We start from the raw sequence: 27,068 nt of genomic DNA on the forward strand, positions 1-27,068 counted from the left end.
GTTTGCTCACGAGCAGAACCAGCATTTTCCTAACGGGAACTTTCAGAACATTTACCTATAAATTATTCGTACTGGTCGCCCTTGTTTATAATGTAGAAAAATCCTTATAAAAATACAATTAATTTTTGTTATTAAAATGTCGTATATTAAGAGCCGGGATAGCGCAGACGGTACAGCGACTGGCAACGGGTTGGACGGCCGAGGAGTCGGTGTTCGAGTCCCGGTAGTGTCAAGAATTTTCACTTCTCCATCTCATACAGACCGGCTATGGGGCCCACCCAGTCTCTTATTCAATGGGTACCGGGGGTAAAGCGGCCGGGGCGTGAAGCTGACCACTCATCTCCAACTAATGCCCAGGTCAAGCAAACGTGTGTCTATACATCCACTCCTCCATACGTCTTCATGCCGTAGTGCTTAATTAGTTAAGCACAGGGACAACTTTACCTCATGTAGTATATTTCATTTTTCTTTTAAATTTTGATTTTTTTTCCAAATCTCCAGGAAATCGGAAGACACCTGCCCCCCCCCCGTCTCCGGGGCCCATATCCTTGTTCCTATCAAGGTCGGTGCCGTAGTTTCATTGTTAGATATTTTCGTTTCAGAAAAGGACTTGACATTTTGTGAACGCAACACGCAATGAGCCCGCAGCTAGACACATGGACACGTCTCAGAAGATAAGGAAGGAAAGCTGTTCTTGTACTAGAATTCGTGTTCCTATGTGGCGATGGGTTTGCAGCAACCCACAACAGGGCGGACACACAGAAAACTTTGTAAATATTGGAACATCTTGAGATGTCGGAAGTGGGTCGTCCCACAAAGCGTGCCCACTGGAACAGCGTTGCCGCCCCCACCTGCATCCAAACACAATTTGTGATAGAACTTCCGGGAAAAAGCAGATTAAGCTGACCCGTCTCCCTTTAGCCACTTAACTGATATCATCAGTAGGTTTCAAAATAATATCGTGTTTACGATAGACCTGTTATTTCGGACAGGTTTACGGGGAACTTGGTCACATATATGCTGTGACTTGAACGTAGGCACCTTTACTGACATGACTTTCGTTGGGGGGGGGGGGGGNCTAGTCCAAGACATTTCATGCGCGAGGACTGAAGCCGGAAATTTTTCCTTTATATACGATCTTCTGTTCAAGATATGTTAAATAATTCATTATCATGCAATCGGTCTAAACATAAATGTCAGTTGTAAGGGTATCGAATTCTAGGCAACATAAGATGCGCAAAACATCTGCGCGTCTATGTTTCAAGGTACTTCGTCCTATAACGAGACGACAGGCTCCAGGGCTACACATGTCATCAGTGGATTGCGTTGTGATGCAGGGCCGTGATAACGGAGGGTTACACCACACGTCAATGGCCTACCATCGTGCAACTTGCACGCTTACTAATAGCCTACATAGGCTGCACGGGTTCGATCCCGGGTCTGGTCAAGTGGGATTTGTGGTGGACAAAATGGCGCTGGGGCGTGTTTTTGTCCGAGTACTTCGGTTTCCCCTGCCAACCTTCATTCCACCAATTGCTCCACAATCACAATTGCTCACCTATCATCTGGGGCTGGTACAATAGGCCAGAAGAGGCCGCAGTACAAGGGACTTAATCCCACCCACTAGCAATAAAAAATAGCCTACATAAGCACAAGTTCACATTCGAGAATGCGTGAGGATCTGCGAACAAATTTCTTCCATGTGTGATTCACTTGTGAAAGACGATGGATTGTATTGTAGCGTTATATGAACTTAAGAGAATTTAAGAATGAAGTTCTGTATAAACGAGTACACGGGTCCGTGACACACAACGTCAATATCTTCAAATGAAGACGAAAATAGATACTGTCGTATCAGTATTATTTATTATGTAAAGTGATTCTACATCTTTCGACCTTTTCTAGGTCACCAACAAGAAAAACAAACCAAGTACTTGAATTGTCTTAATATGGATCCATATTATGATCTGTTGTCACCATTATCACAGCGAATTCACCTTTCTTTACGAAGGCAGACTAGCGATAAACTCACGCACATTGTAATGTGTGGTTATATCATAGATTAAAGTAAACAATAAAGTGTGTTAAAATTTACAGTTGTACACTTTTAAAGTGTTAGAGTTATATACCTGTCGAAAATTGTGTTTCCTTCTAAATTTATACCTAATGTAGTCTTAAAATTAAGTTAGGCTAAAAATAGTTCTTAGTTACTGTGGTCGTCGTTCTGTATCTTATCTAAGACCTATAAGCCACTTCTGCTGCTTCTGATACTAGTTTCCGGTTAAAATTACTTCCACCCTAATATTAACTTCACGCCATAAATTTCTTTTACAATTCTTGCCCTCATAGAGTGTTATTACTTTTGTGCAAATTAGTTACTATAAAATAAAAAAGTAAAAGTAAGTAAAGCTATCCCTGTAACAGGCCGTGGAGGCCCATAGGGTTGTGAGATGTTGAGGGTCCCACATTTTCTAGACAATCGGCTCATAGATGGCGGCAAGGTTGTCAGCCCTACGCGCCGGCCGCCCTTTACCCCCAAGAACATTCCTGGCACTCATTTCTGTTAGAGGCTGAGTCGACCCCAGGGCCATAGTGCTGCTGGAAGGATTAGGTCAATTGAAAGAAGTCCAATGACCTCATCGAGATTCGATCCCGCGAACTTCCGGCTTGTATCATAGTGTCTCAGCCAACTACGCTGTGTGCCACCTCCCAAGTGGTTACTATATGCACCACATATTTTAACAATAAGAAGACTCAATTTAGCTTGCATAATTTATTTACACATTTTGTGCTGTTCTCACGATAGACATCATTTCCGTAAACAGCTTTCGGCTACATTGAATGGTTTTGCAATCTGAACAAAGCATGTTTTCTGTGAGGCAGGAACTAAATTTTTGTTTAGAAGAACGTCATTATTCGAAGCGTTAGTCAGGTAGCTCTTCCTGGGTTTATACAACTACATTTATGTTCAGAACGCAATTTTTTGACGTAGGCCGCACGTATCAGCTAAACGCCTTGAGCACTGCCCGTGATTACAGCCCCGTTTGCTATGACTTAACGTTGTACTTGAAGTGAATGCACAATATTACACACCAAAGAAATTTTCCATCGTCTATAATAACAATTTGTATTTGTTTCCAGTGGTGATAAGAATGTTCCTCTCTGTAGCTGGGACTTAATCACCCCAGGCTCACTACGTATGCCCTATAGAAATAATGGGAAGTGATCTTCTGATCACTGACTCACTGCCTCAGTACCATAAGGGCTCAAGAAATTCTGTGGTTATACGCATGCGCATCAGCTCTTATGCTTCTGAAGAAGAGATATAAAAAGAAGAGAGTAATGTCTTCAGTCATTAGTTTGGAACCACAGACTTCAGCAGAGAGAAATCTTTCAATGAATCAGCTTGGACCTTAATAAAGTAGGGGTAAAGTTGTCCCTGCGCTTATCTAGTTAAGCATGACGTCATGAAGGCGTATGTATACAAAATAATCTGCAGAAATTTCAAAGACCCGACTCCAGGTAGTTTAAGCTTTGCAGCTGTACGGTGTTCCGAATCAATTTCTGCGTTGTTTTGAAAAAGGAATGAAGAATTGCTTTCATTACGAGACATCAAGCTAGACTACGAAATCCTTCACTAAACTCTGAATAATCGAATCCTGTCTTCCGTACCAATTTTCACAGCCTTAAAATCGTCCAAGACGTTTAAGAATGAACTCATAAAATTACCTGTAAATGTGATTATAAGATAGCACAGGGCACAGTTACCAGCTATACACAATTTAAGGCCTAATTCCAGAAAAACACAGTACACACAACCTGCTTGAACATCTGGGGCCGGTGCAATAGGCCTAATAGTGGCCAATGTACCGAGTGGACTCAACGAAACTTAAAAAGAAATTAGGTTAAGGGTGGTTAAGTTCAGTTTTCAAGCCTAAGCCATGATTTGTTCCATGTCTTGACAACTGAGACCAAGAAGCGGTGTCCTACTGGTTCCAAACATAATAACAAACGAAATGACGCTTCAAACAGCAGACGGGATCATTTCATAACTCTTAAATTCAGAAGCTTTTCGTTAGCAGTCTAGAATTTATATTTATGCAGGTAGTGTAAGGACTAAGCAGGTAAGGGTACTGACGGCCCGTGTTGGAGACCGTGCAGCAGGCAACGATCTCTGCTAAATCCCTGCTTCTCCATTTCACAGGCTTCGCAACAGTCGAACAGATGGTAACTATTCGCAACATTTTCTTTATATAGGCACCGGATGGAGGTGAGCCTAATCCTAAAATGACAGTGACATGAACACCAAACTCAGCGCTTTTGTGTCAAGGCATGTGTCAGGAGTGAACACCGTGACAGAACACACGGGAGTACAATATGAACATTACATTATCCTAGCTCATTTGCATTAGGCCTATTTCACACAGAAGTTACAGCAATGCTAGAATTTATTTTCAGTCGTTTACCGTCCATCATGCAACAATGTCAAGATCTGAAATTAATTCAATTTAAAATTCGACACTGTACTACATGTTTCGTACTATTCGGCCATCATCAGGTGCGCTGAAATTCGGGGGAACAGCTGTGTCCTCCTGGCATAGACCGCATTGTGCAAGGTAAACAGCTGAAAATAAATCCTAATACCAACAGCAACAGGATGCTAAGATACAACATTACATCAGTCCCTTGAATGCTTCTTTCCTCTTTGTGTATGGGCAGTTTTTGCAGTGTCATATCAGAATTAAATGAGGAAGAACATTTACAGTTTTGCTCTGCAGCTATGCGCAGTTTTCGTGTTTACTATCAGCGTCTCACCGGCAGCGCAGTGGCATGGCAGTCGGCACCACTTCACACTACGCCATCCCTTGCTGCTATGAAACCCAAACGTGCACACCGTCACAAAACGAAATCTCATCACTCACGCGGTCACTGTCAGTTTCACTGATACACTTCTTCACATAGGCCTAAACCTCACATATAGGTGTTCGTCTCCTCATTGGCCCCTACCCACAACGTTTTAGAAACTTATGCATGCACTTCTTGTATCGTCCAAGCATGAAATTAGCCCGGTCCGCTCTGCACTATATGAGCTTATGATTTGGTGATTCATATTTCTTAATCTCCACCTCATCACAATTTCCGAAACTCTGTTGAGACAGTTGCTGGACTTCCACCAAGGTGAGGTTTTTGGAACTATTCGTCTCCATGGAGCGCGGCTAGTAATAGAAATAGCAAACATTGAACCTATGTGTGTGGAGGAATGTAAAGGGGGGCTGGGGGTTGGAATTGTTACCAATCCCCACCCCAGCTTGTGCGCATACACAAAACAAGTGATTAGATGAGTCCTGTGACAACGGATATACGCTGAGCTGTGGGAATTACTGTTGCATTTGGCTTCATTCATTTTATTTCTCTTAGCATTCTTCTTGCATTCTCGAATAAACATTTATTTATACACGGTGCGACAAAAATGTGTAAATGATGGCTTAAGCCACAAAGATCCAAACCGGAAACCTTTCCCCGAATATCCTCAAAATGAATTTCCGCTTAGAATGTTAAAAGTTTTGTCCGATAACGAACGCCTCCATCCTTCTCCCATGCAGAACGTAAACAGATGGGCCACATGAAGCAATGGTTAGTTAAATTTCCTACGAAGTGCCAGAATATCAAAATGCTATTGGCATGAAATTACGTGCAGTTGCAGAGGTACCTTAATTAGTTATAAGTTTATTATCCTCTAATGATACTTGTAGCTGAAGATACTGTGAAGATAAATATTTGCCTACGAAACCACATCTGTCAAACGAAAGTTAGATTCTGAGAAACTGCGCAATGAGACGGTTGTTTTAATGATATGAAAAATTGGAAGATTGCAGAAACACAACGGCATGGCCTAGTTTGCTGAAGGCTCGATACCGTGGTGGCATTGTCAAGGTTACGTCATGTGAGGCGGATGTGGAGTGCACGAGAAATGTTAAGACCACCAGTCAGGCAGCTTAGACCGGTTCGCAATTACAAGTTTTGCTTTGCTTTGTGTGGGCCTATTTGTTGGGAGCGCTGTGGGAAGGAGAAAAGAGCCGACACGAGATAATGCCAGTCCCAGCACCGATTTGTTTTCGGGAGAAATTGAATCATACCTGCATCACTATCTTACAATTACACAGATCAAAGACTATTCGGAAAATTGCTGAATATCAGAAAACGGTCGCACGCGACACGAAAGAGCGACCAAATGTGTCATGCGAAATCGAAGTTCGGCGAAAGATGTAGGCCTAACTTCCTACACGAACAGCATTTCGACTATCCACCGTACAACGTGTGCGAACTATATTTATTTACGATGAAAATAGATTCGCAAGAAGCGCAACCAGTTCTCGCTACGTTACGGTCTGTAGAGAAATTAGGCCTACGAGGTTTTTCGTATCACAGCTCAGGCGGCGCGTAGCTGGCTTCTTACCGCGGAGCCTGGGGTTCAGTCCGAGGCGACTTCACGTGACACTACGAATGAACAAAAGGCGCAGGATTCTCTCTCGCTCTCTTTCGCGTCTCCATGCCGATCATCATTACACCCCCTTTCACACTCACATACAGTATCACCACCCTGTGACGTATTTCTATATCCGCGACCTAGTAGCATATTATCACATCCTTGAGGGGCTTTTCCTCTGAACCGGCACCTGGATGTTGGTAGAATAAGTTGACTATTTTAGGCCTAAGATTTCTGTGTCCTTGACATCAAGATGTCACAACGGCCAGCGGTTAATAATTTCTTTTATTCTACATTACAAATTTATGCGAACAGAAGACATTTCTTTTAGCACATATTTTGGTTTAAATTGTTAAGTTTTTACAGAGATTTTCTTAGTTCAGCGTAGATCCAGACGGATTTTTCATTCGATGCAAATCAACAGGCTCACATATGAAACAAGAGGTCTATGATTAACGTATCATTTTAGTAAAACGATCAATTTTCTGACTTTCTGTTGGTCTAAATGTGCAAATCTGATCAACGTTTTCGCAGTATTCAATATATTGGGCCTAAGAATCTTTTCAATAGACCTATAAATATATTAGTTGTGGTTATGTTTCTGTATGGATAATTTTTTAGGGATTCATTCACGCTAATATTACTCCCGTTTATATGCAAACCTACATTAAAATAATCTCATAGCAAAATGTATAAAAATATTTAATGATAAATGTGTATAGTTACAATCTCTTACTCCGCTTTCTAACTTGAAAATTTGTCGTAATATCCGTGTAGAATTTATATCAGTCCTTGCTGGCGAATATTTTACTAATAACAAGATTATATCAGTTCTGGGGCTCTTATTGGCGGTAGCTGTGAAATGCAGTTTGGCAAGTCACGTCCCATCTTAATAAGGATACTATTTATATTGCGTGTCATGAACCGGGAACTCTAGTGGAGGGTAAATAAGTAGTTCTTTCAGATTACCAATAAGGAAATTACAAATGAAAACTGACGCACTGATGAATTTAAATTACATTTTTGTATTCATAGTTCAATATTTCTATTTACTGTTATTATAAAAGTTATAAAACAACAAAACGACCTTACACTAGTGTTGGCTATTTTCACCTGAAATTAAAGACAAAAAAGAGTTTTTCGTCCTGGCTGAATAGATCTTCTGCTGTCCACCTATTGCCATGTTTAATGAGTGGAAAATTAAGCGAGCTGTCTTTCAGGTATAGGCATGTAATTTTACGTAGATAAATAAAGAGATACATTTATGCTTGCCAATTTAATTTATAAATTTCTAGATAACATATAACGAAAACACATGTAGGCGTACGTGTTAAAGTTGAAACAAAAACAGGCATGTGAAAGCATTTATTCGTTGTCCTTCACACTAAGCTAGCTGGATTCCAAGTAGTATATTAGCGATTCTGAGAACACTACCACATGTTATGAAACGGGTTCAGCAGCCACACAGCATCGCTCAGATTGCGAAAGTCACAAGAGTTGGGGAAACAGGTGATGTGCTATGTATACATATATTTCTTACAGGCAGAATGAAATCACGGAGCCTACAGATGGCTAAGAAGCAGAACATGCAATTTACAGAAGTTATTTTATTTACTTTTTGCCTGGGATCGAGAAACATTCGCAAAACAAGATGTAGGCCTGAAAGTTAGATTCTCACAGACACACGTACACTGTGCACAATACAACACTCCACTGTGTTTAACTCATCAACAAGATGAACAAGTTTGAACCCAAACTTTCTTACATTTCATGAACACACTTTGGCAAAACAGGAAAACTTTGTGCAAACTATTCATAAAAGGGGTACTCTAGAGGGAAGAGGGGTGTGGAAGACTTCATTCTGGGGAGGGAAGAGGGGAAACTTCTATCCATATGACCTAAATTTGCCTGTGTAGTATATTTCGCGGACATGTTCCAACATTGTGCATACTCCTGCCATCTCCCGAGCGGCTTGTAAAATTAACTCCTAGCGGTAGTCGCGTAACGCTGCCATCTGTTATCGGTTATTATTACTGCATGCCAACTGCTCGAGAGTGAAAGTAACAAAAATTTGCACTGAACAGGGACGTAGCGGGTTTTAAAAAATATCAATAAGTAACTGGGTACGACAACAAAAGCTTAAAAGAAGCACTTTCAGGCGATCATGTTGTTCAAATGTCAAAATTGTCATTCCTTGACCAGTCGCTACCATGTCACTTGATGCGGATTTATACATGTGTAAAATACATTTATACCCTTAAGTGGGGTTTCCCAGTTGCTGAATTGAGCCGATTTTGAAGGTTTACAATTGGGGAAGGGCATATTGTTGTTTACAATGTAGGATTTTAGTTGCAGACTTAAACAAACGCTGTGAATTACAGTGCCACATGAATGAGCGACTATAGATGAGATATGGATTGCTAACTGGAATTGCTGAACGCTCATAGATAGTAACTACAAGTAACTATAGTAATATCACTGATTCACACATTCAGCAGTCCACTACAACACACACTACGTCTTCCCAGCCTGCGGTGTCTTCACCAGTCGTTGCCTGGTAGCAACATCCAACGGCGGACGCTCCCCCTTAGTCTGGGTCAAACAATTATTCCCATGTCTCAACTTCTAACAGCAACAGCTCACACTGACTAAACTACAGCAGTCATGACTGCTCACCAGTTCACTTCACTCTACTGCACTGCACTCAAAGTCAAAATGAAAGTGAAAGTTACTTTAGACTGGCGGTTTATCGCTAATCAGTTCGTCTTGGCATCAGCCCCTTGAGTGCCACGACCAGGGATTTTTTTTCCAACTGAACTCTTGCTGTAATACGAAGTCCTTATGTAACATCCTCTCTGACGAGAAGATGGGCTTTTCTCTTACGAATATGACTGGCCTTTCGTCAAATGTATATTTCGCACATACGTGTTATTGAAAATTCTTCCTTTTGCAGTACACACAAGTCCTCTGCCAGTACAGGCTTTACAGAGTAGATCATGCCGTACATATCTTACGCTACAACGGCAGCTTAGTCATTTAAACGGTCATAAGCTTGACCACCGCCAAGTTTAAGCCTCTTATATTGCACTGCACTCACTAATTGTCCTGCTTATAACATATAGGCACAGACCGTACAGAAAACGTTTCTCTTTTGTTGCATGCTCAGCCGTATGCGCGGATCGCGCAGAAAACACCGCTTTCCAGCCAGTCCATTGGCGCGCTGGTCACTGCCTAGCAATGACTGTTGTTTCTTTGTTTCGCGGTCCTTGCCTAGCAACTGGTCTATACGCCACATTGCTCCCTCGAACAGCCTACAGGCGTATCGCCATCTCTTATTTTCCGAGAGCTGTGCACGTCTGTGATCTGTCTCGTCTACCTTCCCCGTGGCTCGGTTCTCACGGTGATTACTCTCCAAATGCTTTCTCCTCAAGGCCGCTCGTCCCAAACGGTTCCCTGCTAAGGTGCGAGCCAGTCCAGGTGTACCACCATGAACCTCGATCCGGTGTTCTGCTGGATCCTGCATACATCATTCATCCGGGTGATTACCGTGTATGGGCCCTCCCATGTGGATTGGTGCTCGGGCAAATAAGCCACATTCAGTCGCCCTCGTAGTTGGCCAGTCTGTCATAACGAATTTACTTCAAGCAGGTAAGACAGCGGTCGATGCCAACATGTTAAGTGGTATCCCAGAGAATTCCGGGCGGAGCATTGCCGTCTGCACGATAGCTTCAGCCATTCGATGGCGACGTGTATGTTTAAGACTAAAAGCCATAGGACATGTGCTACACAATATTTTCGAATACAACAAATTACATTAAACAGGGCTTTTGCGAAAACCTCATTAACTGTCGTCGAGAATAACTGACTTCGGTAGTCTCCAAGTGTTAAGGAAACCAATGCTGACAGTTGAATACGGGCTTAGTAGTTGGGAAGCACAGACCCTCGACTTAATTATCTCGAAAAGTACATGACTTACGGAAAAATGCATCTAATACAAAACGTGCTTTTCATTTTTACCTATAATTTCTGCTCGAAACATTTTTCGTTTCGATAATTACTTTGCGAGATACGTGCAGAAATGTGTTCAGTATGTTACTTTCCCCCACACAGTGTATTAATATTTTCCGGGGTATGATTTCGTAAAACTCCTTTTAGTGGATCTCGAATTATTTCACGGGTGGATAAGTGGCCGGATGTTGCGAATTTAATAATGTAAGTATTACTGGGTCTACCATTTAGTGTAGTACATATATTGACTTGTTGAAGTCAGTGGAGTAGGACCCCTTGATAACGGTTTAAATCTTCAGGCAAAATTCATTACGGATGACGTCAGTGCATCGCAAGAGTGCTAATCGCTGGATATACCAGGGTCATCAACCAAACGCCTTGCAAGCGGAGTCAATGACGCTTGAGTACATACGGCAATTTATGAACTATGGAGACAGAGAGGTTCACAGTACAAGTACACATGGACAGAGGCTTACCGTAAAGAACGTTGCCGTGAGACGTGTCTGATGGTCTGCAACTAAGTTACCACAGTCTCGTCGTGGCAGACGGAACGGCTAGAAGAACGAACCTTTTGGAATATCGCATAGCTCCAAACAATTGAACGACGCCCCTTATGAGGTGGAATAGGATTTTACGAAAAATTTTAATGGATTTTAATTAATTATTCAAGTTATTTTTAAGTGGACTGCAACACAAGGTCTTAGCTCACAACAAAGCAGTGTAACAGTTTGCACTCATTAAAACACCTGAAGATGGCCATCTATGGCCGAAACATGTTAAGTGTTAAAAGGTGAATAAACAATTGTTGCATTGTTGATGGACTGTGGATACATAAGACGTTTAATTAAAGGGAATCTACGTTCAGAAAAAGTTTCCATTATGTGGTTTGTATTCCAAAACTTGGTCAGGAGACAGGTCGTCCCACCAGACTCGTCTCTCAGACGTACTTCGCTTCAGTCTTCGTTTCATGCAGCGAAAAGTTAACTTGCTCAGCTGAAGAAAAATTCGGCGCGTTTTACGGAACCTAAAGATATTAATTTATTCAAATGGGCCCAACACTGGGCTGGATGAATCCAGTCCCTACCCATATATCGTATTTCTTTAATAATAATTTTAATGTAATCTTCCCAACAGGTCTTCAAAAGTATCCGCTTTCCCTAAGAATTGCATAATTAGCTTTACATAAAGACGAAATGTAAAACAATAAGTTCTGGGAAAAACTAATTGCCTACTTTCCTTTGATACGATATGCACTGCATACAAACGAAGCGTCCAACAATTCTTCTGTTGTGTATCTGTTGCCGCAGAAACGCGTCTACCGAGCCTTTGCCTAGCAACGATAAGGGAGGATACACACAAAGACACAGTGAAAGGTAATCTAATAAGTGTCTTTTTCTTTTTCCAAATTAGGGAATATATGCTAAAACATTTGGGCTTGCCTACGCATACGAAATAATACAGAAGCCATTGCCTTGCAATGGCAGTCACGTGTTTACCGCTGCTGTCTCTGTCTTTTGGGTTCTACAGTTCATGTTCTCTTTTTGGTCCGATCTGATGTACTAAGTACATGTTCAAAACTGACAATATTGAGCATGTCTGAGGGAGGCCCGCTGCTCGGCTAGGTCAGACCGCCTACACTGCAAAGCTGATCCCTCCTCTTGTTGAAGGGGAGACCCCATTTCTAAAACACATAAACGTTTAGGTCAGAACAAAAATCTTATGGGTGTCCTCAGTCTGATCTGATGTATTATGTAGACGTTCAATATAGACAATATTGTGTCTCTGCCTCAGAGAGTGGAGGAGGTCTTCTGCTCTGCCCAGTCAGAGTGCCTACACTACAAGGCTGAGGAGACACTGCTGCCTAGCAGTGACAGGGGGACACACACGGACATACAGACAGGAAAGAGACTGCATAAGCCTACTTTCCTGTACTTCTGCAAATGCTTTGTTTGTATGAACACAGATTCTGATCTTCTGGGCTGTGACACCGTGTAGTCTTGAAGGCAATACTGAGGTTTCGGAAGAACATGCTGCATCCATCTTCAGGGTTTAAATGTGTAGGTTCAGGACATGCCGGCACAGATACAGGCTGAAATTTATACTGGTCATGTGACCGGAGGGATGGCGTAAGGAAAGGGAGTCCATCTGAACAGTCACTGCCATGAAAACCTCAGAGCTTCTATCATGAGACTCATGCCTTTGACAGACTCACAGGAGAAAGTATGCTGTACAATAACCAATAAACATTTACCTATAATAAACCAAATGTTTTAATTTAAAAAGTCTCTCAAGTACAATGACTACATTCACTGTGATCATAGCTTATCAAAACAATCCTGAGTCAAGATAAATTTCAGCATAGGAATGTTGAGTGTACATCATCAGATTTCAGTATTGCTATATATTTGCAACTAGTGGGCCACATCCCACCAGTTGTAATTCTTCAGCGCAGAATACTTATTGTAACATGGCACGAAGGAGACCGCCATAAAGCCAGGAATACTACTCACATACAAACACATTCTATGCAGTTCATATATGATCAACATATAAAGTGACACAAAGGACAATGAAATAAACTCTCAAGTATCAGGTTCACTAGCATCATTATCGGGGGTGGGGGTGGGCAGTAACATATCTTGTACACCACTTAATATACAGCCCAGCATTTTGTATCTTGTATATGACAACAAGTTGGTCCTGCAGAGCAATTAACAGGGGTGGTTACAAAGTGTACTATCTTCTGGAATATAATACCACGTAGTCCACTGAAAGTCAAATCACATTCTACAGGAACATATCACCTCCATCTTCAGGGCGAAAGAATAAGCTGAGCAAGAAACAAGCATGAAAACAGGTGGTTTCTTGTTCAGTTTATGCTTTGACCCTGAAGATGCCCTTCAATTACAGTGGAGTCAATAGGTTTGGCTTCTCTTGTGGAGCAGAATTCTTGTCTGTTTTGAGAACTAAGCTAACATTTGTTGACCCAGGATTATACAAAATAGACACACAATATACTTGAGAGCCATAATGCATGGACTGAACAAGAATGTAGTGCACATACCATACAAATTTGTTGGAATGTGAAGAGTACACAAATGCTAAAGGGCTCATTATTCCAGTCTGTACAGTCTTAGGGACTGTCATGTAACCCAACCAGTGTAGCCACAAGTGACATGCATCACAGATGACCATTCCAGGCAACAAAAATATGTCAAACCATGCAACATATCAAGATTACGGTCTGGAATCTCATGCCGTGTAGTCTGGTAGTTAAATTTCAGAGGAACATACTGCTTCCGTCCTCAGGACTGCAGAAGGAGGAAATCAGTTCTATCTTGATGAAGAAGACAGCAGACTCCTCCGAAACTGCTGGTACCCATCAACCAGAGCAGTGTTTCTCAATCTATGCAGTGATTCCAATTGGTGGGACTTGACGGTGTCAGCTACATGGTCTCAAAAATAATAATTAATTCAAGAACACAAAATCACTTTAAAATTTCCCTGCATTCTAAGAACAAGATTTATAATCACATCTCTATTAAAAGAACTATAATGTGTGACAATTAAGTTCCCATACTGACGATATCACAGTAATACTACTAATGCCATCTAATGATGAACAGGACGAGTTAGAGAGAACGTTTATTCATATGATGTGCAAGTTTCAACTCATCTGGTTGACGCGAATGAAGACTACAATTGTTTTGATGAAGTCAGTTTTCTTGTCGTGTCAAAGGTTTAAAAATGGATCAAAGAGCAGTGGTTAAGTTTTGTGTAAAATTAAAGAAAATATCTACCACAACATTTGAAATGATGGTGAAGAATGTTTATCAAGAACAAGTGTGTTTAAATGGCACAATGAATTCAAAGCTCAGAAAGTGAGAAGACAACAACTGCAGGTGAGAACAATGTTGCCTGCATCTTTTGATGCTAAAGGTATCATTCATCATGAATTTGTGCCAGAAAAACAAACTGCAAACAGTAAATTTTATAAAGAGGTGGTTAAGAGGTTCTGCATGCCAATGCACCAGCAGATTCCGAATTCTCGTCCAAATGAAAAATCCCCGTGTTATCCTATGCACCCTAGTCCCCTCATTTATAGCTGGCTGCCTCTTTCTATTTCCTGAATTAAAAACTGTGATGAAAGGGACAAGATTTGAGACTGCCTCTTTGATCCAGCAGACTGTGATGAGATAACCGAGGGGAATACGGGAAGAAGCGTTTTCTCGGGAATTTCTTTCATTGTATGAACGATGTAAATATTGTGCAGCAGCGGGCAGAGACTATATTGAGTGATGGTATTAATAACAATTTTTTATCTTTTTGTGTTATTTTACCGCCTCAGTTTGGGAATTTGTCGTACAATGTATATGTAACCTGTGTATATTTTAGTTCATCTTCCTTCCTTCCCCACGTGTATTTGCTGTTTAATTGTAATGAAGATGTGGGAAACAAAAGACAAATAAAAGAAACATAATTAATTAATCAGCCCATGAATGTTCCATAATGATCCATTTTGTATGCAACAGTACCCCACTTGAGCCATCTCAGTTTAAGGCTGAGCAACACAAAATGGTTTCTGTGTTCTCATTGTGTATACCAACACAACCAACAATTGGAATGCTGAACATCAGTATATAATGCTACATGTAAAATACCAATAAGAAATTAAATATAAAAGATACAAAATACATATGTCTTGGAGGAATGTTACAAACATCAATACACAAAAGCGTGCCCAACCCTGAGCAAAACAACGTACATATCTTGCTTGGATTGCTACCTGGCCATGAACAAGGTTGTCAAAATTCACAATAAGAAAGATGGGCCAAACAGCACTCCATAATGGGATTAAGAATTCTAAGTAATCCATCCAGATTCTTTAGAGACTTGGATATATGCTCTGGGCTTGAGGTCAAAACAGCAAAACTGTACATCCCAATTAAATTACATAGGAAGACTATTAAATTTTAACTACATTTACATTTCAAATTTATGGTTTTTCTTTTGATTTTATAACAACCTACTTCTGAAAACTTCTGGAGTTATGTCAGTGCCACTCTGTCATGTTCATGGTCTCTACCAATGAAATAGGCCTACACTTCTCTATAAACAGAAAAGTTTTATGAATTAGATTTATCATTGTCATTATGCAATTTCAGAATATGAACTGCTGAACATTAACACAGCATGTTACGCAGTATGCCATGAATGAGCAAGAAGTATTTTGTTTCAGTGTACTGTGTCTATTCTCTGAGTACAGCTAATGCTTTTGACATGGATATGTGAGTAAAGGAAAACCTCAGTCAACTGGGTCTTTTGGCAGAGATTCAACACTGGTTACTTCCACTACATCTAAACATTCAGTTAACAGTACAATTCATTACCCTTTACATTTTCCTTGACTGTACACACAATCACTCAATGTAATATTTCTGATATAGCATTTATCTGAATTCAAATGCAATGTGCATGGTTATTTTATACTAAATGGCTGTAAAGAACACAGTACATCTCTAACCACCTGGAAGTTTCAATGTACATATTGTAACATGTTGGGCTACTGGAGATGCTGTTCGTATCGGTAATTGGTTCTATTAAGCACTTACCGGTCATAACTACAATTACTTATTACACTGTTACTGATTTATACAACTTATACTCACTACACGCTAATCTCTTCAGTAGTCCTCATGTATTTATAACATGGGAGCTATAAAAGTCTCACTGAATTACACACTCCCAATACCACTGCACTGTAGCACATGTAAAGTCTTGAAATTATACAACATGTCTTCACTGGCTGACTTCTCAGCTATTGCACACTATCACTGATAAAATGTCCTAATCACACCTTCGGGTCTTCCTCCCTCGGCTCACTCCAAGAACTGACTAACTCTGACTAATTTCTTCGACTGACTGCTGTTCTGTCTGTACTTCTTGTTATATAGCCTTAGCACTGACCATGCAGAAAACAGCCTATATTGTTGGAACATGCATGGCAATGGTCGCTGCATGGACTCCACTATTGCGTGACATCACAGCATAGCAGGGAGAGGTGTTTACTGAGTGTTGTGTTGCGACAGGCTGAGTGGGGGTATGTGACGTCACTCGTGGAAACACAGAAGTCATGTGACTCCCACTCAGCAGTCAAAAGACAGTTTGTTGCATCCTTCATTGTTAAGGACTAATTTTCTAGCGCAGAACATGCTGAAGTGATTTAAAAGGATTTTAAGAACTTCCTAATACACCTGAATTAAGAGATACCTGGATTTCCATATGTGAGCTTTCTTCATATGTTGTATAGAGGTTGTCCTGACCCACTAACCACATCAATAACCAATTTGGGATTTTGTGCTAAGCACAACAGGACGGCTAGAAGGCTATACATTTGGCTTCAAGTCGGTATGTACAGTCTGGGAAATGGGGATCCAGAACTCTTAGTATCCAACCCAAAGTCTCTGAGTATGAATGCGCCCCTACTTCTATCTTCAAGGATGAAAAAAGACCTTGAGAGGACACTTGTTAAGAGTGTCAAGAATATTCACATCAGACAAATATTCACCACCAACAAGTTGAGGGAAGATGAAAAACAATTCAAGTATCTTCATGATGCCAGACCTTTGTGTCCTAGAGTGCAACATGAGATTTTCCGTAATACAGAAGCTGAAGCTGGACTATCATTTTACACCAAATTCCAAAACACAAGGACTGTCCAAGACTTGTTCATCGATGATATTCAGAGCTCAGAATTCCATTGGGATACAGTTTCGCTAGACTAGTGCTCTGAAAATGTGGACTGTGATGTATAATGACCATTTAATCAATACAAAGGAAGAGCTTGCAGATCCGACCTCCTTGGTTCAACTGATGAGAGACAAAACTTGGGGCCCTGTGACAGACTATACAAAGACTGAAGGGGTTACTATGCCTCATCCTGTTCATCAGTTCCAATGTCAGCCAGGAACTTTTGACAAGTCCAACTGCAATGAATATCGCAAAGAATATATACTATTCACTCCTCACAAAACCCTAGACAGTCGTTCCTTGGTGACCAGAGCACCATATCCTGTATATGTTGGATCACACACAAGGGAGAAGATGACAGGAAAGTTATACCAACTGCCAGTAATGAGTCGACCTCTTATGGCAGCAACAAGACTTCAACAAACCAGGGGATGGACTATCCACCCAAGAAGTAAGTTCAACAAGGCTATAGATAAGATGATAAGATCCAAGACAAATCTCCTGGTTGATTTCCTACTTTCTGCAAGTCCAGAAATTGTCGGTGGCTCTGTCACACATCGGCTAGATGATGATGCTACAAAAAGAAGTACTCTTCAGAACAGTAGAGCTAACAATACAACTCATATCTGGTTCAGTTGTAATAATATGGGCCATGACAATTCCAACATACACTTCCAAGTTGCTATCCATTTGGGTCACCCATGGCTTATGCTGAAAACAGTTCATAAGGGAACTGAAGATGATTACCTCGAAGTATGTTACTCTTGCAATGAATGTGAAGAGATTCTTGAAGATCAACTTATCACAAATGAATCAAAATTGCCGTATATGACTGTCCTAAAAGACAATCCCCTTCTCTATACTCAGATCAAGAATGTTGATCCTATAGTAGCTGAGAGTGGCGGAAGCAAGTGGAACCAGGAATACAGAAGGTCTCGCTGCGAGGATGCAAAGCGTGACTGGAAGATTTCATGTGTAATATTTGTAGTGATTGAAAGTGCAGTTTCTGTGTGGAGATCTGCTTCTAGGAGACGACTAATGGAAGACAGAGAATCCTAGTGCGTGTGCAATGGTGAACTGGAGCATATGTAAATCAGTGATAGCGCTGTATCAGAGTGTAACTAAAGAAAGGGTGTGTGAAGTGGTTAATAAAACCCAATTACCAATCTGAACGGCATCTTCAGAAGACAAACACAGTACAATATGTACACAGACACATACAATAATCACAAAAGATTAGTTTTCTAGAAACATTTCTTCTAGCAGCCATGACAACTCATCTCTCGTGGTCTAATCTTGAAATGTGAACAGCAAGGGCTTCCAATTTGACAATTTTACATTACTGCAAAAATTCACACACACACACACACACACACACACACACACACACACACACACACACACACACACACATATATATATATATATATATATATATATAAACACACACACACACAACCAAGCAGCTCCTCTCCTGCCTTGTTATTACTCAATACTTATATATAAAACACATAAGCTATCACTGTACCATTTTGAGACAAAAATATTTGGACGGAAAAAAAAAATATGAGTACATCCATAATCTCAAATTCACATTCTATAAAAGTAAATATGATATGCTTAAAAATTAATAGAATTCATTAATTACATTAGATTAATTATAATTTCAGAGTGTGAAATGTGTGGAAGTTTGTGCTAACATTGCCACATGGTTACAGTAGTCATTTCCAGTATAACTGTGAAGCATGTGGAACAATTAAAAACAGAGCGTAAGTTCCGAGAGGATTGTCTGTTCAATTGTTGTCGAGAGTGATCGAACTAACTGGGTGACTATTCTGCTGCTAGTGTACAGGTATATTGGTCATTCAGCCGGGTTGTGTGGGTCGAGTGAGTTAAAGGTAAAGCGTTCACTTCCTCGTGCATCAGCCGTAATTAGGAAAGTGCGCAGAAACTATACAGCGAGTGGCATGGCTAGTGCATCAGAGGTGGGGCTGTCCTCTCTGCAATGGGCTATCAAGCAGGTGAAATGACGGAGCCAACCTTATGTGAAATGCGATGGAAGGCAATTGTGGCTTCCTTTGAAAGGAACCACGAAAACTGAACAACTAATAATCCTGACTGCCAGGAAGAAATTGAATTACTCGGCAACGGCTTGCAAATAATAGGGCAACTTATCCATATATCACCCTCTGTAAATGGAAAGGGCACCGTATCGAACCAACTAATAACTAAATCCGAGGCCGAGAGGACAGTGCTCTGTAAGCACCTCGATGGCAAGGCTCTCTTTACAGCCATGCTGCGCCTCTATGCTGCCATCCACAGGGAGATATGAGAGTCTCTCTCCGGCTGCAACAGAAAGAATCAGCCAAGGAATTTCACGAGCAAAGAAGGCTCAAGCAAAACCCCTCAAAAGAGCAGAAGAAAAAGCTGAAGCTGACACCTGGCCCGAGGGACCCTAGGATAAAATCCCAGGTTGAAGTACAAACGAAGGACTTCTTTGCGCCCCTGAGGACATCGGGAATGGACATGGAGGTGACAGCTAACAAGCTGGAAGAACAGAAGCCATTGGACAAGTCAGGTAGGCTGCCTCCCATTGTACTAACCTCTATGACTAACCTGATGCAGTTGCAGAGGAAGGTCAAAGATCTAGTCACGGGCAATTTTGAGTTCCGCAACACCAGGAGCGGGACCAGAATTGTCATGAAGGAAACGGTGGACTTCTCAGCCATCAAAAAATTCCCCGAGAGTAACAACTACCATTAACCTTCCCTTGTTTCTTGTCACACTACCTAGAACGGAGAAGTCCCAAGAACTCTTCCGATTGACCAACCTCTGCCACATTGCCATCAAGGTAGAGGTGTACAAAGCACAAAGCGGGCTCACACAGTGCTACAACTGCCAGCAGTTTGGCCACGTTTGGGCAAACTGCAAGCAATCCTAACATTGTTTGTGGTGCGGAGGCGGCCAGCTACACAAGGAGTGCCTAGGAAAGGGGAAGCCTGCCTCCACTCCAGCATGCTGCAACTGCCAATTGGTTGCAGATATGCCAAGGAGGAGCAAATGAGGAAGACACAGAGAACAACCAGAACTACCACGGGGTCATCAAATGTCATCACCCCAGGTGTCTCCTTCGCGGCGGCACTCAGAGGCGGCACAAAGCAACATCCTCAGACAAAACCCGCTCCCGTGGCTTCTACACCCGCAACAAGAAAGCAGATTGTACCAGCCCCTGCACTGCAGCAGGAAACAGGTCAGTCAGTTCAGGCTCCTCATGTAAACAGTCAATCTCTTGACAATATGTTGAGAGTAGTGATTGTAGTACACCAGATTATGACACAGGCCAGTGGTGCAGTGTCTGAGGACAAAATAATGGCCATTACTAATATTGTACTAAACCTCATGAAACAAAATGGCCACTAGAGTTCACAGGCCCCTCAAAGTCATAGCATTCAATGCAAAGGGCATTGGAAGGCAGCGATACGAGCTCAGTAAACAGCTGCAAGACCTACATGTAGATGTGGCCCTGTTTTCAGAGACACATTTAAGACCTCATGAAGGGTTCTTTATTCTAAATTACCATTTTTATAGACTCGGCCGCCACTCGGGCAGAAAAGGCAGAACTGCTGTTGCAGTTAGAAAAGGCATTCCCCATAACCATGTAGAACTACCACCCCTTGTTTCAGTAGAAGCGACATGTGTCTGCATACTGACTGGCAATAGTGAAGTGCTGCTTGCAGCTGTTTATAAATCTCCAGGCAAAGACTGGAGTGATGCTGACATCACTGAGCTCTTAAGCTTCAGATGTAAGTTTATTTTGGCAGGTGATTTGAATGCTAAACACCCATTTTGGAATAGCAGAGTTTCAAAGCTCTCAGGCAAGAAACTCGTGGATTTACTTGATGAGTGAATTTGAAATTTCAGCACCACAGTGCCCCACTTATTATTCCCCTGCAGGAAATAGTGACGTGCTGGAGACTGTGGTTCGCCAAAATATCAGAGTGTCGGATGTCATCGTCTCTGATATTTTGGATTCAGATCACCTACCAATAGTATTCCACATACTGGATCACGTTAAGATTAGGAATCTTTCGGAAACTATTGAGAAATTTACAGATTGGGAGCGGTTTCAAAGCCACGCCTCTGAGTTAGTATCACCTAAACTAGAACTTAAGTCAGGGGTAGAAGCCGATAAAGCGGCATGTGACTTTGCAGCCTCTATTGCTTTGGCATATAGGTTGTCGACAAGTAAAGTTACACTTTCGGATATAAACAACGATCTACCTGGTCTAGATCGTTTGATAAAATATAAGCAAAGGCTACAAAAATTGTGGCAAGAAACCAGGGATCCAGCGTGTAAAACGGCAGTCAATTGGGTCACCAAATCAATCAGATGAATGACCCATAAAATGGCACTTGAACGGTGGGAAACAAAAATAATGCTTAAGTCACACCTCAGGGTATATGGCCCATTGCAAAATCTCTCTTAAAGAGAGACGGACCAAGGGCGCCAACTGCTATTCATGGTTCTTCTGGCCTTAAATTTCACCCTTCTGAAAAACCCAACGCAACTGCCGACTGCTTTGAAATTCAGTTCACCCTGCATGATCTGTGCGACGATAACCATGAACAGCAGGTGGAGGCTAGAGTTCAAGCTCTGCTGGAAACCGTAGACGATATCCCCACTCAAAAGATCAAACCATGTGACATACAGAAATTAATAAAATCTCTGAAATTAAAAAAGGCCTGTGGAATTGACGGCATCCCAAATGAATGCCTCAGGCACCTTCCAAGGCAACCATTGGTTCATGTAACCCATTTATTCAATCACTGTCTTCGGCTCTCTCATTTTCCAACTACCTGGAAGGAAGCAAAAGTAATAACTTTACCCAAACCCGGTAAAGACCCGAAATCCCCTCAAAATTTACGCCCGATCAGCCTCCTGTCCAAGACAGGAAAATTATTCGAAAAAGTAATTTTGAATTTCCTCCAAAAACATACTGAAGAAAGAGGCCTGCTTAACACAAGCCAGTTTGGTTCTCGTGCACGTCACAGCACAGCATTGCAATGTATGAGGCTGGCGGACCACGGGATCCTTAATTTCAACAATAAAATGTCTATGGCTGCGGTGCTCTTGGACACTGAAAAGGCCTTTGATACAACACAGCACTCAGGATTGCTGTATAAGTTATCAAAATTGGAATTCTCGAACAGGCTGACTAAACTCATTGGGTCCTTTCTTTCTAAACGTACATTCAGGGTCTCGGATGAAGGTGAAATGTCAAACCCAAAACAGGGGTGCCACAAGGTTCTGTCCTTTCCCCTACTCTTTTCAACTTGTATATAAATGATGCCACCCCAACTCATCGTGTTCACCTGGCCCTCTTTGCGAATGACACTGTCTGTATGCAGCAGATTGCAAGGAGGTTTTTATTGTTAGAAAACTCTGGCGCGGTCTCAGCTCAATGGAGACCTGGTGTAAGCACTGGAATATATAAATTAACGAAGATAAGACTCAGGGGGTCTACTTCTTTCATAGTCGTTGACCACCTGAGTCTTGTCTTACTCTAAAGGGAAGAAACATTCCATTTGTAAATAGTGCAAAATTTCTAGGTGTAAACTTCGATAAGAGAGTGACGTGGAGATTACACAGAGAAATGATCAAAGCCAAGGCCTTCAGAAGATTCATTAGAGTACATTCCCAATTCAAAATTGAGCTACTGAGCGCTAACATTAAACTGACCCTCCACAAACTCTCATTAGATCCGTAATGACTTATGCTAGTCCTGCCTGGGAATTTGCGGCAGACACCCATCTAGTGAAATTGCAGCACCTGCAAAACAAGGTTCTCCGCATGACTGGCAATTTTCCAAGGCGCACAACGGTCCACGATTTGCACATGGCATTCAAAATTCCATACGTATATGATTACATAACAAAATTATGCAGGCACCAAGCAGAAGTCATACAAAATCATGATAATGAGAATGTTCGCAACATCAGACAAGGCGAAGCCCGACATAGAAAGTATAAGAGGCTTAAACTTGGCGGCGGTCAGGCATACGACCGTTCAAGTGACTAGACTGCTGTTGTAACAAATACTAGAAATAGGGCATAATCTGCTGTACTGAGCCTGGACTGACAGAGGCCTTGTATATACTGTACATAGAAGTAAGGAGTAAGGGTGTATATGTAAATGTATGTAAATACAGACAGTGGACTTATTAATACAGACTGACTGACAAATGACAGACCTGACCTCTTGTCAGAGAGGGCGCCCCACATAGACAAGACAGCAACTTTCATTCAAATGATGGGGCTCGACACCAAGACAGACAGACTGACCGACCGTCAGTTGCAACATGACCCTGACATTAAAAACAATAAACGATAAAAGTCAACCCCGCTTTCATCTTAAGTAGCAAATTGTTCATTCATCACCCATCGATACTGAGTTGGTTTGAACTGCAGTTTATATGTAATACATACATAAAATACATTCCTAAATCTCACACTTGCCAGTAAGGTAAACCTACAGGAGGATGTGTGGTGAAGAGTGCAGCATGATATGGAGAAGCAGAAAAGTGTTCTATCTCATTTTTGTTCAAAAGTGGAGACAGAAAAATTTAATAATCAGGTGACAAATCACCTCCATGTTCAGTCACACAGTCTAATTCACATTCTTATGAACTGTCTGTTGTACTTATAGAACAATATAAAGGTAAAGGTAAAGCTATCCCTGTACCAGGCCGTGGAGGCCCAAAGGGTTGTGAGACGTTGAGGCTCCCACATTATCTAGACAATCGGCTCACAGATGGAGGTAAGTTTGTCAGCCTTACGCGCCAGCAGCCCTTTACCCCCAGGAAAATTCCTGGTACTCATTTCTGTTAGAGGTTGAGTCAACTCCAGTACCATAGTGTGGCTGGAAGGATTAGGTCAACTTAAAAAATCCACATCAGGACTCGAACCTGCGACCTTCCGGCTTGTAGCACAGTGTCTCAAGCAACTATGCTACTGCATGCCCCCTATAGAATAATGTACCATAACATATTCACAAACGGGAGACTTCTCAACTGCCTCTCACAGCTTGCGAGTCTCTTATGATCATGGAAAATCATGTCAGTCACATTTTTTTTTCATGTATTTGTTACAGCTTACAAAAAGTACGAGGGGTGTTTGAGTAAGGGCCATCCAAGGGTGCAATGAACATGCATTTATGACTGCAACATGATGGCACAAGGAACAACAGACACGCCCGCTTCTTCTCCACATAACCGCCAGACTGAGACATTTGTTCTAGGGATACACTATGTCTGATTCCTCTGGAGAACAATAATGGGCAAGTCTCTGCACCTACCAGCGCACATCAGCTTTCATCTCACCAACATGTTAAAAGTGTTATGCTTCTAAGAGCATTATCAGTAAGCCACAGAAGTGGAAAATGCAAGGTTTGGGTTGAATGGCAGCCTGGCAACAAACTTCCACCAGTCCGCAGGAAGTTGATGTTCAAATTTCAGGATGCACAGGGCATGCTTCTGCTTTTTCTTCTTCTTTATCATCTCCTGACTCATGCAGTAAAAGTGAAGAGACACCATTACTGTACAAGGTGCAATAATTTCGTCTCTGCTGGAAATGAACAGACTGTGTATCGCTGGGACAAATGCCTCAACTGCTGTAGGGAGTAGAAGGTTTCATCAGTATGTATCATCTTGCCTGTAAATGTTCAGGACAAAAATAAAAAAGCTTGCAATGAAAAAATAAGATACCCATTGACCTACATGCAGTTACATACCATACAACCACAATCTTCATGATTACTGCTGTGAGAATCTCAAATCTTAAAGGGATGTCCCGATCAGAACCCCGTTAATTTGCCAAATAATGATCAAAGAGAGACAAATACCCTAAGCGTCAAAATGCACTTACAGAGGGCAACAAATTGCATTATTAATCACCCCAAACTATGTTCAAACAAAAACTAAAAGTGTGTTAAATGTGAAACTGGTTTGGTTGTTGCGCCTCGCTTAAAAAATTATCATAAATCTTAGCATTTCTAGGATAGATACAAATTTTCAAGATAAAATGTAAATATTGTTTCTATTTTTCAGACGATTCCTCTGGGTGTATGGCTGAAATATCATAATACTGATGAATATAATGTGTATCAAAATTTACTTCCAAACGTTTCCTTTCCACATCTCTGAGATAACATGATATTTCCTACTGAATATATTTTTTCAAACTGGTGATGTGCAAACAGAAGGACTTATGCCCTTTTACAGCTATAATAACTGCTCTGTATCATAAACTGGTTGCACATGATGATTACACACTAACCAACCAGCATATCGTGACGACTGAAACATGTGCCTGTTCAGTTTTGATAGCTACTTTAACACCTTTCACTTTGGTATATACGTAGTACAGTGACCATGTCAGATGGCACATTCTTATTACAGTTTCTGAATGGACAGTTTAGTGTCTTCGCACCCTCATTGCTCTTCAGAAATTCCTCAGTAATTTGTCACCAATGCTATACACTTCCTTTGAACTGAAGAAAGATGTCATTCTTCCTGCCACAAATGCTATACCACATGTGGGCGCGCATGCATGTGCACACACACCTAAAATTTCAAGACCTCATCAAAAATTGTTCTACCTCCTCAGAAATTCTAGGTACAGCCAACAGATGGCAGTAGTTTTGGGTTCCCAATATTGCTAGTATGGGAATTAGGACCAGCAAAAGTTTCGCCACGGACGGCTCAAAAATGGTGGACAAGCCTTTTGTAGGATTGGCACTGATAGATATAAACGATGGTCGTCGAATGAAATTCAGAATATCCAAGATAGCGTCCATATTCACTGCAGAAGCATTAGCAATTGCCGAAACACTTGAAATCATCGGAAAAACAGAATCCGGGCAAAACTTCACGATTTTCTCGGACTCGGCAAGCGTGTTACAAAGCATTGGTAACCCCACTAAAATAAGCAACGCATCGCACATCATCCACATGCTAAAGGATAAAACAGAGAGACTCGAATCACGAGGGAAAAAAATCCAATTCTACTGGATCCCGGGGCACTGTGGAGTCGAAATTAATGAGAGGGTCGACTCGCAGGCAAAGCTAGCAATTAAAGAAGGCAGAGATAGNAAAGGAAGTCTAAACAGATTTAACATTGTGCCCACGGCCGAATGTGAATGTGGTGACGGGTTGCAAACGGAGGAACATATTTTCTGGGATTGCAAACAGTGTGACGACCGAAGGGCAATAATGATGGGCATCCTCTCCGAGAACAGTAAAAAGCACTACCCAAAATCAGTCACAGAGCTCTTGAGGCTAGAAGAAAAGAGATTTCTGCAAGGCGTCTGCTACTTCATAAACAACATTCCCATATATATTTAAAACGGATACGTAAGGAAAGAACAAGAGGAAATGGCACGGACCACTCACAACATTCTCAAATTTACGCTAAGATGCGAATTAACTGCGGGCTCACCGCTACTACAGAAAGAGAAGTTTGTAGAATGTGCTACAGAAGGCCGGATGGGCATTGCCTAGGCCACTTTTGTAACCTAGTTTTTTTGCCCAATAAAAAAAAAATTGCTAGTATGGGGCTGGATGGCATTGCCTAGGCCATATTTGTACATATTTTTCTTTCAGAATAAAAAATTGTTGGTATGGCGCCTAGTGGAGGAGCAACATTGCACTCAAATAACTGTGCTGGAATTGGGGAAATCGGGCAGAAGTGCATACATATGTGCTGTAACTTTAAATAAATAAACAACTGTGGAACATCACTGGAAGAAACATAGTCTTCTTACTGC

The 27,068-nt window shown here is 41.5% G+C and overlaps 1 protein-coding gene across 1 annotated transcript in view; it reads right to left on the reverse strand.

The window, feature by feature from the left end:
* LOC111863799 overlaps positions 1–8,356 on the reverse strand; it is a 512,607-nt gene extending 504,251 nt beyond the window's left edge. The window contains exon 1 of the mRNA XM_033751102.1: positions 8,103–8,356. The gene's annotated coding sequence lies outside the window, so the exon portion shown is untranslated. The remainder of the gene's footprint in view (positions 1–8,102) is intronic.
* Positions 8,357–27,068: the final 18,712 nt, after the last annotated feature.

This window comes from Cryptotermes secundus, unplaced genomic scaffold (genome assembly GCF_002891405.2).
Source record: "Cryptotermes secundus unplaced genomic scaffold, Csec_1.0 scaffold1894, whole genome shotgun sequence".
Classification (NCBI taxonomy): domain Eukaryota; kingdom Metazoa; phylum Arthropoda; class Insecta; order Blattodea; family Kalotermitidae; genus Cryptotermes; species Cryptotermes secundus.